The following is a 17923-nucleotide window of genomic DNA, read 5'->3' as shown; positions in this document are numbered from 1 at the left end:
AATTGCGCCGATTATCTTACTCAGTTCTGCGAAACGGCGGCTATCCCATCAGCTACAGCTCATTAAGTCTCGCCGTTTCTAGTCCGCTCAGTGGTCATACGCGATGGACCACCGTTGGTTATATTAAGTGACCGGGGCCGCCAGCTACTCCGCGTGTTGTCGAGGAGCTCCTGGGTCTATGTGCTACGAATTTTCTCCACTCCGCACTCTATCTCCCGCAAACGAACGGCTAGACAGAGAGAATAAATGGGACGTTGATGCATTCAATGTACGTGGCTTGGGCTCACAGGACCTTGGACAGCATCCTGTCTTTTGTCGCACATGCTATTAATACAGCGACTCGTGAGACTACGGGTTATAGTACTTTCTTCTGTACGCCCGGCAACCAAGCTACACCCCGGACACCATATTGCCGTTTTCCCTAAGCGGCTAACCCTGTATCGCTGAGACCCTGTTCCTCGCAGAAGAAGCTCGGTGATGGCGCTCCCGCGGACCATTGCTTCTTCTAGCCATGTTTGAAATCACTGTATTGTGCTTTCACTATTAATATTTATTGCCAAATCACGCCTGCTTATGCTGTATGTCATTGTCGGACATTATTGTATTGTTCACTGCTGTTGTTCTTCCTGCTTGGACCTCACCAATGGCCTGATGTATGTACATAAATAAATAAATAAATAAATAAATAAATAAAAATGCTTCAAGGAATTCTGCGATAAGCGCCGTCGGCACGTTACCTACGCTCCGGGCGATGCTGTGTGACTTTGGCGACCGCTACGAAGGCGTGGCCTTCACCAGAAACCGTTGTCTCACTACGATGAACCTTACGTGATTATTAACTACATCACGGATCTGACCTACGAATTTCACGCCTCAGTGCGACTGGTCGTCGTTCGAAAATGATGGAACTATTCCACGTTGTGCGCTTGATCCCCTGCCACCCTCGTGAGACCTCGTAACTCGCCCGGCGGGCTCGGGTTGCTCAGGGGGAAATGTAACGGACCGCAAAAAAGAATAACTGCTAAGCGCTAGGAAATAACAAAGAGGAAGTGGTGCGCGCGCTGAGCCAGACACTGACTGCCGACACGGTGTCCCCTACTCGTTTTTCATGAAGGCTTTCAGCGTAACAGCGTATCGAACAGGCCGCTATATATCGGTCCAGACCAGTGCGGAATAGAGCTCATAAGCTACATTCCTCCCTTTTCCGTTTGGTTGGAGCCGATTCGGTATCAATTTGCTTAAACTTTGTAAAGTGTGGGTCACACCGGTGTGAACGTTATTCCAGATAACACAAATGCGGAAACCTCTGGCACGATAGTAGGGGTTTTCAGTAGGGTGTTCGAGAAGTTACCACTTGTGTTAGACCTGGAGGTTTAGAATGTTCAAACTGTGATGAATTACACCACTGATCATATGACATAATGTTTTAATCAGCACAAAAGACAGCTTTATACAGTGTTGAACATTAAAGATTGACTAAGGCTTTATTTTAATTGGGCGGCATTCATCAGCAGCTTGTTCACGTCAAGGGGGGTTTGGAAGGTCGCGTCTGGGTGCAGGACGGTGTACTGCTGTGGCGTACAGTTGATAGTTCGGGGCTGTTACATCGCATCCGTCAAGGTAGGGTTCCCAGGAGCCTGCTGCACTTCGTCACGGACGATGTCTGTTAGCTTCGCTTTGTGGGGATGTGAGTACTTCGGTAGGAACCAGCGCAGTTCTCGGAAGACTTCGCGGATAAGGCTCCGCAAGTCACTTGTAGTGATCTGCGTATCCAAGGAAGCTGGGCTGACTTGTGCCAGTCGACAGTGTCGAGCCTGGGCGTTGAGGTTTCGTTCAATAGAGGACACTTCTATTTAAAATTTGGTAACGATTTTCAGCGCATTTGTTACGAGGCCACCAAAAGCGATTCTCTGAAGACATCCATAAAAAAATTCATTTTCTTGTTTTCAGTCATGTCAATGTAAAAGCGGTGAAATAAGCGCTTCAGTTTTTTTCTACCTAATTTAGAATGAATTCGTTTGGGGCTAATCTTTGTCTTGAGGAGCATTTCCGTGATCTCCTTTTTCACAATGCCCGAAAACACGCTGAAGAGCTCCTTCTTGAATTCTTCACATGTCGTGAAGGTAGACTCATATCTCACGTACCAAGCACGAGATAACCCATCCAGGGAGACAATGCAGGGCTTCAACTCATCGTCCAAGCTGTTAAATGCGGCAACTCGTGCCTGCTACATGATCAAGCCAGTAATCTGTATCTTGTCCAGGGGTGCAGTTCAAAAAAGGGGGCTGGTGGGTTGCTCGATTGAAACCGGAGCTGGTACTGTAGGCAAAGCCATCATTACTGCAGGAGCATCTTTCCCGGTTCGGATGGGGTCCGGCAGTTGCCCATGTTCGGGTATAAGCCCTAGAATACGGTGGTGGTCTGGAAAGGCTGTGTGCAAGTCTCCCAAGGCGACGCGAAAAGGGCTGTTGTCTCGACTTTCAGAGAGTCAAAACATGAATTTCAGCACCTCCACCAGATGTCACGTGGTGGTGGTGATGCCGAAGACAACAAATGGCGAGGCTTGTGTTGTGCTTAAATAAACTATTTATTGAACTGATTTGCATCTGAGAAAGAACTAAGAAACACGCCTGCGATGATAGAAAACGCACTGGTGGATTGTTGAAGTACGAATACCCATTTAATACTAATTGCATTCGTCGGTGTTAAAAACATTAGAGGGTCTCTTAGATGTCCCTTAAGAGGAGAATGGTGAAAGCCAACCCTTCCTATACTATAATGTGCCTTCCATAGATAGCCTCATGTCGGCATTCGTTGAACTGCTACATATAATTATAATTGGTTTACAGGAAATGAAAGGTGCAGTATATATCACACTTTCTCCGGCAAGTGGGAGTTTGGACGGTACACCATAGTTCCTGTCGCGTGGCGTTGCTTGGCGCGCCCTCACGTGTGGCATTGCAGATGGCAGGGACGCATCCTACCACGGCCAATCAGAACGCCGCAAAACCGCGACACTTTGTCGGCGACAGCATGAGCCATTAAAGGCTTTCGCCTTAAAAGGCGCCGAACAGACATCTAGATAAAGAAGCAACAGATGACCAGAAGAACCTGGAACATTCTAGAAACGGAGACGAGCGGGTAGAATTATTCGCGATATATCTCGGTGCGTCCTGCGCAACAAAGAAAAATGATAAGCCGCATATCTGCGGCACAGAGCATGAAGCCGATCGTTCCGCGCATTACAGTCACGTGCAGTCTTAAGGCCGCCGTTTGAGGTTGCTGCAAAAAAGCAAGAAGTAAAACATTCACTTTAAAAATGTCATCGCTGACATCTAGGAATGGAACGATGCGGCATAAATGTCTATGACGGGAGCATTTTGTGGAAATTAGCTATCCATCGCCCGCTCGTAGCTAAAGCATTTCAAGAGGCCATGGCGTAAAGTGAAAGGCATTTACGCATACCTTAAATGTATTGTTTCGGTAATTCTTGGCAACTCTTAGCGCTTCATGGTTATTAACAGCAGAAAGAGGAGTAGCTTGTTCCATTCCACAATTAATGGGAAACGTCGCTACCATGTAGCATGTCACCTCGCAAAGCTCAAAACTAGAATCACTTGTTCACATTACTTCATCACCAACTGAATTATCAGAAGAATAGCCCTGTTTTTTAGCTTTCCTGTGTAATCAAGCCCGTATTTCTGGTTACTGCCTCTGGTCCAGAGCATTAAGTACAATGCGTTTGCGGTGCGGATTGAATTAAAGGTGTAAAATAAAATGAATGTTTCTGTTATCGCAACAACATTTATGTGTGTGTTTTAGCAGTGGATCTATTGTGCCAACAGAACGTTTTGTACTAACATCACACTTTTTTGAAGTTATAACAGAAATATGCTGAAGAACTACGTACTGTGCAATAATACTTCACAAAAACTACACATGTACAGAGAAACCCTGCATATTAAACGAGTCTGCGACTTAAAAAAAAGTTACCGTAATTTTGACATGGTATGTGTAGTTTACAGACTGGGGATGAATTGGAAATACCACTCTTCCTTGCCTGTGTCTTTCTCCGCCATCTTTCTTTCATGTTCTATGGGCATGTCATTGACGCACCCTCTGTACCAGTCAGCCATCTTTCAGAATATACAAGGATGGCAGAATATTTTCATCTCATGAGAAGTCTGAAATGATGCTATTACAACCCGTACCAAAGTTCTCAGGTTCTACGCACGACTGCAGCAGTTCCATTGTAAGGAACAGTAAAAATACGTGAGAAGTAGTAGACAGCGATTAATTAATGTTCCATAGCACCGCAGTAAGTTCAATAAGACGAGAAGGATATTGGCATAAGGGGTTTCAGAAAGGCATACAAGGAGCGATAAGCTTGCTGACAGCTCTCACCAGCCAATTACAAATGGTTCGGAAGTAATTATCAGACTGCTCATCTTAAGTGAATGTCTTGTGGGTGGAATCTCTAAATGAGGGCATGTCCTGCCAGCAGAGCCTTTCCTCAGATCAACGAGAAGACGGCGCACTGCTGGATGAGGGGGAGGATGATGATGTACGCAAGCTGCTCAGTTTGTGCTATGAAGTCATTTTGGAAAATAAGCTCCTCGGAAGGAAGATGTAAATAGCGCGCCTTCCTCTTCGCTTCCATTAAGAGCGCTTAGTTCTTGCCCGGCCACCGACACGGCCTCTGGTTTCCCAGCTACACGTTTCCTTTCGTCCCGCCAATGAAGGGCAGGAAGAGGGGAAGCCGGGATGCTGCAGGACGGGGGTCATATTTCACAGCGATCAGAGCATCCCTGATTTATGACTCCCGTGTCTTCGTAATTCGCTCAGATCGATGGGCACAGCGGCAGTGCAGAGTTCCCGCGCTTGATTCGTTATGTGCTCGCCAAGAAGCTCAGCCTGCTTTGGCTCCGTCGGCTGCTCTCTTTCCATGTCTAGCTTCTTCGCCGCGACCTCGGCGCATCGCTCTTTCCCTTAATGTGTATGAGATGTGGGCACAGCGAAGGAGTTGCGTGCAGCACTGAAAACAAAAAGAAAGATTGCTCGTGCCTAAACCTACTTCCCTGTGATGACGCCTGCCTGTTTCACCTCCGCATATCTTCTATCAAGGAGGCTTCGAATAACTCCGTTTTTAAGCGCGCCTTGATGGAGACACTGTGGATGCCAAAGTTTAAAGGATTTTCAGCTAAGTATTTCTTAACCTCAAGCCGACAAATGTTTGCACAGATCGCTATGGTCAAAGTGCTATGAATCAAAAGAATACACCTGGTTCTGATCTCAACAACATACGAAATGTATTTTGCTCACTAGAACCTATCAATGCAATGATATTTCATTGACGGGCTGAAACAATCTGTTACCGACACCCTGCTTATTCGGACTCACAACAGGCCCAAACATAACAAAGAAAGGAGTTTTAATGAGGAAAAAAAGGTGTGATTATGAGTCACAGGTGGCGCCATTGAAAGCAGTTTGAGTGAGGAAACCGCTTTGCAATAATGAGCTTTCCTTCGCTTTTCCTTCACTAGGTGCGTCTTTTCCGCAAGCGAGATATAGTCAACACAACTGCAAGCAGCCAGTCAGCAAAAAATTGCATATATATATATATATATATATATATATATATATATATATATATATATATATATATATATATATATATTTTATAGCATGTACTGTCATTCATTCCACCCTGCTTTTGTCTATGCGCTGTCTATAAACTGAACCTAAAGTCATTTAGTACAAACTCATATTCAATACTGCAGCTTGGTTTGGGGAACAACCAGGGTAACAAATGTACGTAGGTTGCATTTACTGCAGAAAAAAGCTGTCCGGTCCGTATCGAATGTGCCATATCTTTTCCCCACAAGACACATATTTATTAAGTACGATATCCTTCCGATCGTTGCATTATACTTCTACAGCTTCATGTTATGCTATAAAACCCATTCAAAGCAACGTGATTGCCAATTAACTGTACTTGGACAACTCAAAGAAAACATCAGCTGCTGTAGCACGAAACACCGAGAAACTTGGATCACAGCTCTATGAATCAGTCCTTAGGTTACAACCTTCCCGTCTTACTAAGCTAATTAAGCCATGATAATTTTGATATTACCAGCAATTCAAAACACAAAATCCGTGTTTACTGCCGTGAAAATTTTCGTATGCGAAGGAAGCAGACATAATTTTCTTGTTGACTGTTTCGGTGAGACCTGTACTGTGTATATTCTAGTTGCTTTCACTACATATTGTTTTTCTTTTTGTGTTGTTTCTTGCAAGTGGGTTCGCGCTTAGCGTAAGAGTATAGCGCTGTATGACCTACTAATGATGGTATGAAATGATGTGAAAGTTGCCTTCCTTCTGTACTGCCGCTGTCTCAAGGAGTCGGGACCTTTAATCAAGCTGTTACCACAGCTTTTAGTTCCGACTTCTCCTTTGTAAGAAAGGAAATGAACTTGAACTTGATTTCATCCAGATTATCTATGGCTGCCTCTACTCTATAACAACGGTAATTCTCATTTTTCTCTATTCAGTCTACGAACACTCTTAAATTTGTGTATAGAAATTCAATATACACCAGTCTAGGGATATAGTACGCCATATATCTATTGCTAATCTGTAGACACTATAATTACTGACAGACGTCTAAAGGACTGCATAAAATATATAAGAAATATTTGAAGAAAATGGCTCAATGCGGAAACGCCTAGTTGTTTTCCTTAAACTCTTGGTCTTCACTAAAATGCACGCAACTGGGAATACAACCGAGACGAACATCTTTCCTCCCAAATAGATTTTCCCAATGCTTGCTTCTTGTCCGCCATGACGCACCGTTTTCCGTCTCTCGGCCCCGCGTGCAGTACGTACCAAGCGAGGCACCTTCCGCCGACGCAGGTTGATTGCGAAAAGCCACGCAGGATATGAGTCTTGCTAGGACAACCCTCCTATCCCGCCTCCCACCCCACATCCTCGCTGCACACAACGTGAGCGCAGCCTGGCTTGTCCGCACTGCTCCACATTCCGGAAAAGGAGAAGGCGAATGATGAGCTCCGACGAGAGATAGGAAAAAATAAGAGTTAATAAGAAACGAAGGGTCAAAAATCAGGGTAGGAAGGCAGGAGTCGGCAAACACGGTTTGATATTAGGCCAGCTCGCGCATTGCGTGCTGCGAATAGGGTGAACTCCGGCTTAAAATCAAATCTCCCGAATCTCGTCAGACGCGGGTGGTCTGTCCTCACGCACTGCGTAGCGGAACCAAGAACGCAGCCATGGGGCGACGTCCTAGGGGTGGTGAATTGCGGAAGCGTAAGAAGGGAAAGCAGTGCGCAGATTCAGTGAAAAGGAAGCAAAAGAAAAAACGAGTTGGATATGGACACAAGGATTTTAAAAGCAACTAAGAAAAAAAGAAGTGCAGGAACAGCGCAACGTGGAAGAAAATTAGCTTGGTCGTCTCTGAAGCAGTTGACGTTCAAAGAAATGCTTCGACTGCAAAAGGGAGAGCTCTGGTAGACGCAGATATCTCAGCTGGAGAGGTGACTAGTACGCTATTTCGTGCTGAGGAAGAGAAGAAGGGGCAACAGCGGAATGAGGCAAGATAACCATTATGATTCAATACATTCAAATGCGATCGAACTGTGCTCTGTCGCGAGTGTTGTTGAAAACTTCCTTGTATAAGCGCCAGAATGATATGCGTTGGCGCATAGCTGAGCACCGACAGCAGGAGCTCATTATTTTCCGAATGTCCTTTCTGCATGGCAACCACCACCACCAGGAGGTATAATGGCGCATGAGACATCAGTATCGGGAAGGTGAAGTGTAGAAAGGCTCATCGTCTGCGCAGCAGATGCAATATTTAGACATAGTGCAGTCACTGGAGGCATAAAAGACACAACTAGTAGCCTAAATATAAACGTTGAAGATGGGATGCTTATGTAAGAATAAATTTGATAGAAATTGTGTTTTAAAAATGCAGATGAAGTTCTTGTTTGTATATAAAAAAACTGGTTAAGCAATTCAGATGAACAATAAGCCCAGCTTGGCTCCAGCCGCCACTACCAGGCTCCTTCATTTGATTTCTCACTGCAAACGTGGGGTAACCCGAAAGACGTAGTCTTTTCCTGGATGTGATCTCACCGTAGAGAGAGTTTAGGGAGTTAGTGTAATCATTACTGGTCTCTGCTAAAATCACGCATATCAAGGTCGGATTATTGGGCAGCCTTTGGTACAGAGTCATACTAGAGGTCAGAAACAGGTGCCCAGTTAGGCTTAGAAGCAATGGACATAGGGCTAGTTCAGCAGGACTAAATGGTTGTGGTTATTATAGTAATGTTTTGGTAAAGTTATAATATTCACAATGAAAAAAAAGAAAAGTAATTTTGAGAGATAGTTGGGGCTCTACAGAATTGTGCCAAGGTTGTATTGACAGAACTAGGGAGGAATTACTTCGTATACTTTCGAGACTTTTCCTACAGCACTTCCAAACGGCTTTTTGATGGGATACACGAGCAGCCCAGACGTCTTTGAAAAAAGCTTCTCAAGCAATTTGCTCAATGTTTTTGTTTTTGTCGACGATAAAAGGCGAGCACCCCTGTACTCTGAGAAAACAAGCTGCGAGAAAGAGTTGAAAAAAAGGTAAGGTGGCTAGTTACTCCCTAGGGACGGCCTTAGGGGTAACCTTGCATCTTGTGCAACCCAACTTAGCCTTTTTGGCCAAGCTAACATCTTTCTTACCCCTTTTACTTTCTTTGTTAGCATTCTCGTTTTCAGTCATAGACCGCTTGTACCCGTATGCATTTCTTTATTTTCAAGAGAAAGAAAATGTGATCCACATCATCATTTATTTTGCATTTAATGACGGTATAGAAAGATGCGAGGTCAGGTGTTTACGTTGATCACGAGAAGAAAACGAATGTAGGAATGTTGTTTTATTTTCTATTTCCAGCACAGCTAAAATATTTCAGTCGCATTAGTATGCTTAGGACGGAAGACAATTGAAGCGCTGTGGCAGTGTGACATCTTTGTGTATGTATTCAGTTTAATATAGCTTCGCATTCTCGCAGCACTGAAATTTCTGGACATTCTTTTTGAAAAGTTCGAAGAACAGGGCTGCAGGCGGCTTCTTGTTCTCCGAACGCAGCTCTCGCCTACCAAGGAGTGGTTTACGAACATGCCTCGCGGCAAAAATGTGGGCATGCGCTAATTCCGAGCGACAACCATTCCAAAGTGTCCTTTTAAATAGCGCATTTGCCTTAATTATGGATCGCATAGTGCGGTGGCGTGTAGGATACAATGTGTCTCGTGTTGCCTCTTTTTTTTAATAAAGCATTTATTGAATAGACGTTATACGCTCAGCTCACAAAGATGTTTACTTGGACGCGCTGCTACCGTCAGCTACGTTGAAATAAAGGGGCGGAAATCTTTAAGATATGTCTAATTGCTATTAGAGCCACAATGCGGCAGGCCCAGCAGGAGGCCCGTTAAACGCTGTAATAAAAAATAAATTATTTGCAGCCTATTTTTCTTTCACAGAAGAAGAAGTACCTTGTGGGAAATTTAAAATATGTACAACAAAACGTTTATGTGAAGCACAGCTGTGCTGTTTTTACGCGTTCATGTTCGGTCGGTCAGTCAACATCAAATTTAATTTGTTCATTTCGACTGCCCCCCCCCCCCCCTCCTCACGTCCACTGACTCATAAGCCCAGGCTTCCCACTACACAGTGGTTTTGTTCGTAAACTTGAGCGATAAGCTTCGTATTATAATGGTGGGCCATTTTTCCTGTAACGTTCTGCACATGCGCATAACTTTCTTGTCTGCAATTCCGCATGACATGCCGTACCAGTTCGCTGCGGATGTGTTCTTCCACGAACAACGTTTTCTCCAAAAACGAGAAAACGAGGTATTCACGAGGTGGAATGTGAAAGTTTATCCTACTTAGATGCGTGCATAGCTTTAGGTTTCAGACGACATTCTTAGCGCAAAAGAACACACACGCACACGAGAGAAAAGGAGGGACACGGGACAAGCGCTTTTTTTTTTTTTTTTACGAGGAAACTTCACACAGCTTTTGGGGAGGAAATTATATAATGGTCATTACCCATTGCACACCTGATCTGCTAGGCAAACCTGTAGCTGAGGCTAGCGGCCTCTGGAAGGGCTCGCAGTTATAAAAACTTGCAGGAAAGGAACGCGCCTGTCCGAGTTCCACAATTGTTTATCCCTCTACAAGAAGGAAATTTGAAAATAGGCCTTTTCAGCAGGAAGGTGAGCGCACATCGCAGTGGGCGCATTGTAAATACCTCAGAGGAATAACGTTAAGTGAAGTTGGTTTTTGCCGCAGTAACAACGGCTGCCATATTCAGGGCTCAGATCAGGAAGGCAGGGAAGCTAAGCGCCCCACGTAGCCCGTTTTTGCAAAATGGGCAGTTTTGGTCAGATTCGGCGTTGCAGTGAGACGCACGTTCAGCGCGCCATTGCTGCCACTTTGCACTCACTAACAAAGGAGACGCCGGAGAGTGCGGAGAAGGGGAAAGGTGAGGCAGAAGTTCACCAGAAGCCTGAACCGAGTCGGGAGCGTGGACAACTGGCACACTGATTCTGAATAAAGACGACCAAGAAGGGGGTGCGGTGTAAAAGGGGTTCGTTGTTCTGCTTTACATCAGGGCCTCGTCACTCAGTTGCCAGTGCTGTGGTCACTTCGGCTCTGAAATGGAAGCTGGGAAATTGCCGGAAAATGGTGCTAGCCGTCCAGCGAACAACTACAGGGTTTGGGACGCAGTGGATTAGTGAGCAGTGTGAAATTATGAATCTCTGTAGTTAAAGTGACGTTTAGGAAAGTTAGCGCATAAGTGTACATTTCCCTTTGTAGCAAGCCTTCAGATTAAAGCTCTTTTTCGCAGCTGGACGGGTCCGAACACGCACTAGAAATGCAAAGTGGTGTGTACTATAATACATCCTTGTTCAAACAGCCATCTAAAAGCTGCTTGGTGTGTGGTGTGTGTGTGTGTGTGTGTGTGTGTGTGTGTGTGTGTGTGTGTGTGTGTGTGTGTGTGTGTGTGTGTGTGTGTGTGTGTGTGTGTGTGTGTGTGTGTGTGTGTGTGTGTGCGTGTGTGCGTGTGCGTGTGCGTGTGCGTGTGTGTGTGTGTGTGTGTGTGTGTGTGTGTGTGTGTGTGTGTGTGTGTGTGTGTGTGTGTGTGTGTGTGTGTGTGTGTGTGTGTGTGTGTGTGTGTGTGTGTGTGTGTGTGTGTGTGTGTGTGTGTGTGTGTGTGTGTGTGTGTGTGTGTGTGTGTGTGTGTGTGCGCTTGAGCGTAGCAGCGAATCTATCTCTTGTTGTAAGTAGGGAGATCAGTTTGGTACTGCCTAGAACCTGAAGATTCCGTTGGCTCTGCGCAGCAAGTTCCCAAGCGTACCATGCTGGGTAGCTTCACAGGTAATAGTTAGACAAACTATACCAAACTTGCCTAACACTCAATAAGTTCAAGGATTCCTCCTTCAGTTGTTCTGACTTTGTCGTTTGAACAGTAACAGTGACAATAACCAATAATTTTAGATATAGACAGTTGGAAAACTGTGCCGGCGCGCCACGCTGCGAAGTGGGCCCAAACGATTCCCGGTCTGGCGTGAGTTGATCGCAAAGCGCCCGCAGCGCCCCTCTCACACGCTGTGGTAGATGGGTGAGGTCATTGAGCTATTACACAGGCGGAAATTTTAAAATACTACTTTTAACCCCCTTCTTTCACCCATGGAACAGAAAATAAAATTGCGTTTGCGTTTTTAACACACTTTTGTACGAATATGAAAGCCACCACGTCAACTGACGAGTCGGAAGCAAGGAGGTTGCAGACGCGGCTCAAGTGGGTCGTCAGCTACCTGCCTGCTTCAGATACGTCTGCAAACGCGTTGGCGTTCCATGCGTACAAATATGTGTTCAAAAAACGCAAACGCAATTTTATTTTCTATTGCATTGCTGAAAGAAGAGGGTTAGTAGTATTTTAAAACTTCTACCTGTGTTTTAGCTACCATGGTAGAAAGGGTAAATGGTAGCGTATCTCCCTGTGACGTCACAAGTGTTTGTGAAGTCACAGTGGCATACAATTGGCGGGGAATTTGATTTTTGTTTCCTCCTGGACGAAAAACAAGGCTAACGACGACGGAGGCAGTACGACGCTCGGATAAGACACAAAAATGGACGCCGTAACAGTCCAGCCAACATTACTTGACATACATTTCTCCTGTCAAGGTTACGTTAACTGAAATGTTACGGCATCTTCAACCACCTTATCATAACATCGTTCTGGCTCCGTCGTCGTTAGCATAGTCTTTCGTCACGCGTCATGTAAACTCATTATGGGGCTTATTTCATCAGTCACATTTCTGAACATAAAGGGCCTTCTAGTTAATTCGGCAAGCCCATGGATAAGAATCACATGGCTGGAGGGACTTCACTAAGGGCATAAATGAGTGAAGCTGTGCTGCATAGAAAGCCAGGCTTTATTAATTCACGATTACTTACATAGACGCTTCACGACAATGAAATCTTTAAGTGTAGGAACGCGACCACCGCTCATATTCGTCACGGTCTTCATGAAATCATTCTGATAATAAAATTACCTGAGCGTAGGTCTCTAAACGAGACGCGGTGAGATTATAAAAGGGTGAGAGCTTTTGCGAACAAGCAAAGTACATATCAGTGTCTACGAAAAACGAACAGGGTAAATGTAACGCTCGCGTTAGAACACTCCGCTTAAGAGCTTAGGTAAGAAATTAAAATGCAAATTGCTACTGTTTAGAAGTTAATGCCTCTGAGAAGTTAAAATACCTGCGATACAACTTCGCTTCCTACAACTAAAATTTCGCCCTGTTAGCGATTCTATTCTTTTACTCGCGATTCATCTGTCGCTGAGAGGAGTGAAGAGGAGGTTACAAATTTACAGCTTAAGCATTTAACATGTTCATGAGAAAGATCCCATTGACAATAGGAACGTCCCTGTGATAACAGCTTGAGCACCTTCAGCGATCATTGGTGCGGTATTAGGACGCAGTAAGCAAAACACGCAGCGAAGGGAGCGGAACGGAAGGCTTTGCGCAATGCGACACGCGTTTTGGGGGCCCTTAAAAGCTCACCTTCACCGTTCAATTTAGATGGATCGAGATGCCGCTCGTGCAGACGTGTATTCGTAAAAAAAGCCGCAACTTTTGCTACGTGCCTGGAAGGCCGAGCTGGCCAAGTGGCCGAGCTGTGACGCAGCATTGTTCCATCGTCCGAAAATGTGCACATGCAGCGGCAATCAGTTTCTCATCGAGTACGCACAGTCTTCGCCTTGCTGGAAAGCTCTACCGCAACCAGCAGAACGAAATACTAGAGCCATTTTTTTAAGCTACACCAGCTACACCAGTGCAGCAAAAATCCATTATAAGTATATAAGATTTCCTACTCTAGTGTAGCTGGTGTAGGTTAAACAAATGGCCCTACTGGCTGTTTGACCCAGATAACCCAATTCTCACGTAGCCCGCAAGTTGAACGTTGAACCGGGCCGATGACGCACACATCCCGTGGGTGAAAAAGCTTCGGTCTGAGCCATATCTGAGCTTTGGGCAACTACGCAGCGGATACTGAATGGCCGGTAGAGGTCGGTAAAAACACGTTATTTATTTATTTATTTTACTATCAAGAACCGAGGGAATTACACGGGAGTGGGAAAGACACAGCAATGACACAGAGAAAACAATAGAAATATATAGAATAATCTAAATGCCGCAGGGGAATAAGTGCAATACATCTTTAGAGCATGAAAGGCAAATATTCATATGATTAAAAGCATAAAAACATTCAGAGGTTAACGATAGCTTTGCGAAATGAATTATAATGAGTGATACAAACAATATTGTGGGGAAGGTGATTCCAGCTGACACAAGTTTTGAGTATGAATGGATCAAGAAAATATTTTTTTGTGACAAGATGGCGCCCCAACTTTATGGCGGTTATCAATGCGCGTCGGTATGTGAGATGGTCTTGTCTGTCGTTCAGGTAGCTGTTGTGACAAGGTTTATGAAAAGGGCATAATGACGCTACTGACCTACGGTGGGATAGAATGGAGGGGACAAATTTGATTTCATGGAAGTTGCACTACTTGTTCGGTGATAGTTAGAAGGTATAAAACGACCAGCGCGGTTCTTCAGCCTCCAAATCGGAAATAAGTGAAACAAGTGAAAAATATTATTGTAAATACGACATGCTTTTTGTTACGCAAGAAACAAAAGCTGCATTCATTTCTGCACGTGAATATTATATTTACTTTCTAGTTCTTTGCAATAATCTTTTTTTGTTTGCGTGCTTTAATATTTTGCCACACAGTTTGCAGGGCCCCTTTCCATCGTTCATCATCATCATCATCGAGTTGATGCCGCTGGCAATAGGCAGCTGCACGCGTTTCCTTCTAAGTAGCGCATTGACCTTGCGTCTACCGCAGCAGGGAAGAGGGACGCTGCGGTCGCTTTGCGATCAACTCACGCCGAACCGGCGGTCGTTTCGGCCCTCTTCCAACACGCAGTTTTCCAACTGTCTACATCTAAGAACGTTGACAATAACCCACAAGCTAAACCTAAATATTAAGGGCATAACTTGCACATCTGTTATACGACGTTTTTTTTCTTCACTTGTGGGTTTGTAAATCGTGCCTCAGGGCTGCCAGTACAACGCGGTGTATCGAAGCACAACCGAAGGACATCATGCCCACCGAGCGCATTGGAAGTTTCAGCTTGGCATTTTGCATACCTCATAATGTATTGAGGTTCAGTTATGGATGTCTTTGGGACTTTAGTTGAAAGAGTGAAATCCTAAATTATTTTTCTTACAGTGGCTTTCACTAAAAGCGGTCTGATCTGTGCTATGAAATCTCAGACTGCAATGCTACTCATCATGCCGACAGACATCAAATGAACTCAGAGCTGCAAGCGACTTGGACTCATGTGCTATATCCTATGTAGAATAGAACAGTGCGAAAACACGGGACGACACAATGGAAGCACAGAGACGAGCGCTCACTTCCAACTGAGTGTATTTTACAATGGAGTGTAGCACGAAATATTCTCAGTTGTAAGTCAGCGCTCGTTTTAGTGCTTCTTTTCTGTCGTCCCATGTTTTGGCGCTCTTCTATTCTTGATAATGAACCAGCTAGCCCAAAACTTCTCACTTTTGTATATATCCTACGGCGTACGTATTTCTGTATTGGTGTTTTAGATTGTGTAAGTTGTGTTTTCAAACTACGCACTATGCTATGACTTATGTCATTCCTTTTCTCATGTAGGTTTATCCGGTATGTGGAAATCAGAGTGACATCCCCACACTGTGTGCGAAGCCGTGATGCTTCATTCATCCATTGAATAAAAGTCAGTAAATGCTTGATGTAAAAGGCAATTTGGCCTCTTGTTGCTGGAAGCTATGGCGCTGCATAGCTGAGAAAATCCGTGCAATACCGCGCATTTTTGCAATAAAATATAATTGAACTGCTAAACCGAAATCCAAGCTTTCTATTATTCGTGACGCTCATTACCCCGGTCTGAAGCCGTTCGGAAGCACCGTTACTGCCCACCTACAGGAGAACAGAATAATGTGCAACAAACTCGCAGAATAAGGCGGTGACAACAATATTGTTATGGGGATGCACTTAATGTAACAGCACTGCGATGGGCTGAACTCGACGCTGAGACTTCAGTAGCCGTGCAATGTCCACTCTGTGAGCGTCGTCCTCTTTCTCAACGCTTTGTCGTCGTCGTCTTCGTCAGTGAGCATATTACTTTGGTACCGCGTTTCCAGGTAACACTACCCCCCTCGGCAAAAGGCGACGTCCCGGTGCGTATTAGGCGTGCGATGTGGAGGGGAAGTAATATGGCTTTAGGCGGGCGACATGTACGATTTCGGAAGTGGGTGTAGCAGTCGGTGACTTTGGGTGGAGCGGTGAAATCTCATAGGTCACGTCGGTCACTGGGCGTAGTACACGGTAAGGACCTGTGTAGTGGGGCAGAAGTTTTTGACACAACCCCACACGACGGCACGGAAGCCAGAGCAACACCAGAGATCCGGGAGGATAGTGCACATCGCGGTGGTGAGCGTCGTAGCGGCGTTTTTGAGTTTCTTGAGAGATGGTGAGATTCTGACGAGCAATCTGGCGAGCAGCGTCGGCTCGGGCGATGGTATCGTGGGCATAGGTTGTGACGGGGCTAGCGGCGGGAAGCAAAGTGTCGAAGGGCAGTAAGGGGTCTCTTCCAAAGAGAAGATAGAATGGAGAGTATACCAGCAGTGTCATGACGCGAAGAGTTATATGCAAAGGTGACAAATGGCAGACTGATATCCCAGTCGCGATGACTGTCGGATACGTACATTGCGAGCATGTTGGTGAGTGTGCGGTTAAGACGCTCCGTAAGGCCAGGTGTAACGATGCACTGAAAAACGAGGCTGATGTGGCCGCCTGAAAGGTAACGTTACACCTCAGAGGATGCGTGGGGTGACCCCAAAGGTGCAGCTCATTTCCTCTTAAAGTAACGTGAACCATATTCAGAAGGAATAAAGTTGCACTTAAAAGCACCTTAACGACCTCATTAATAAAGGCATAACGACATGTCTTGTGAGTATGAGTTGCCGTAACGCATGCAGAATAACGCTATCCCATCTAGAGGAAAACAAGCACCTATGGGACAAGCATATTTTAACACCTTTAGAGACTTGCGAAAGCCTTCCAAGAAAAGCGCAGTTTTAGCCTTGAAAGGCATATATTTACAATTCATCAAATGGCATAACATTAGCCCCTGTCAGATTAAACTTTACACCATTCACACTTTGTCAGCCGATGATGGTGCGACGTTACACCCGAAAGGGCTTCCCGTGGCTTCAGTAAACTTACGCCTATAAAGGGGTAAGACAACACCTGATTTTGTCTTCGAGTGCGCGAGCGGTGAAATGACTAAATGGTCACAATTTGTATATATTTACACAGATGTTATAGCTTTCTTAGATATGGCTTGTTTAGGTGAACACAGTCATAAAAAACAGCATAATTAGTTAAATTAATATCGGTAATAGTTTGCAGCTTTAAAAGTGCAGTAGGCTCCAAAGAGGCAGCAAAAAAAAAATTTGCCGACGAGAACGTTACTTCCTAATGCGAACTTTAGCGCAGCTCATCAGCTATTTCACCCTTTCCATAGACTGAGGCAAAGATTTCGAGCAAGACATGTATGCACAATTACAGACACCTTTTTTAATTCTTCGCACTTATTCCTTCAATAAACACTCCACTAACAGTTCTTGACTGTCATGAAGAAAATTTTGTGGACGGAGAAATGAAGACAGCAACTAAGTTATAGGGAGATTGCGGGAGGCAGCGCTTGGGCCCATAGGAACGTTGTACGGCGAAGAGATAGCAGTGAGTGACTGATGCCGCTGACGTCACTAGCGAGTCAAGACAACGCGGCTCTGCGTTACGGCTTGGGATGCACGCACCGCTATCCGCTGATAGCGAGCCGGCGCTTCGGCAACAGGAGAACTCCCTCGCCGACGGGCAGGAAGAGGGTGGAGGGGGGTATAGGCAGTGCGAACTGGGGAGTGCGCGCGGCAATCAGATAACACGCGCGGTCGCCGCCACGGAGGAAGAGGGGACTGAGCAGGGAGGCTGAAGGGGGGCGGAACTGGTGGGCCCGTTTACACTAGGCCGACGCGACGCCGACGTCGGTGGTCAGCGTGTTGGTCGGCCGATCCCGTCGTTGATGCATGCACCGGTCCCACTAGGCCGACAACGACGCCAGCACGACCAACGACCGCCTGTCGTTGTAGTGCGACAAGTTTCCAAACCAGCGATGCCGACGAAACCCATCGGCCGATGGGCGCCCGATCAGTCCTCGGCAGATCTTCGAG

The sequence above is a fragment of the Amblyomma maculatum genome, chromosome 5, assembly GCF_055883805.1.
Source record: "Amblyomma maculatum isolate TAMU_Amacu chromosome 5, ASM5588380v1, whole genome shotgun sequence".
In the NCBI taxonomy this organism is placed as follows: Eukaryota; Metazoa; Arthropoda; class Arachnida; order Ixodida; family Ixodidae; genus Amblyomma; species Amblyomma maculatum.
The sequence above is the reverse complement of the archived record's forward strand: the minus strand, read 5'-3'. Positions refer to the sequence as shown.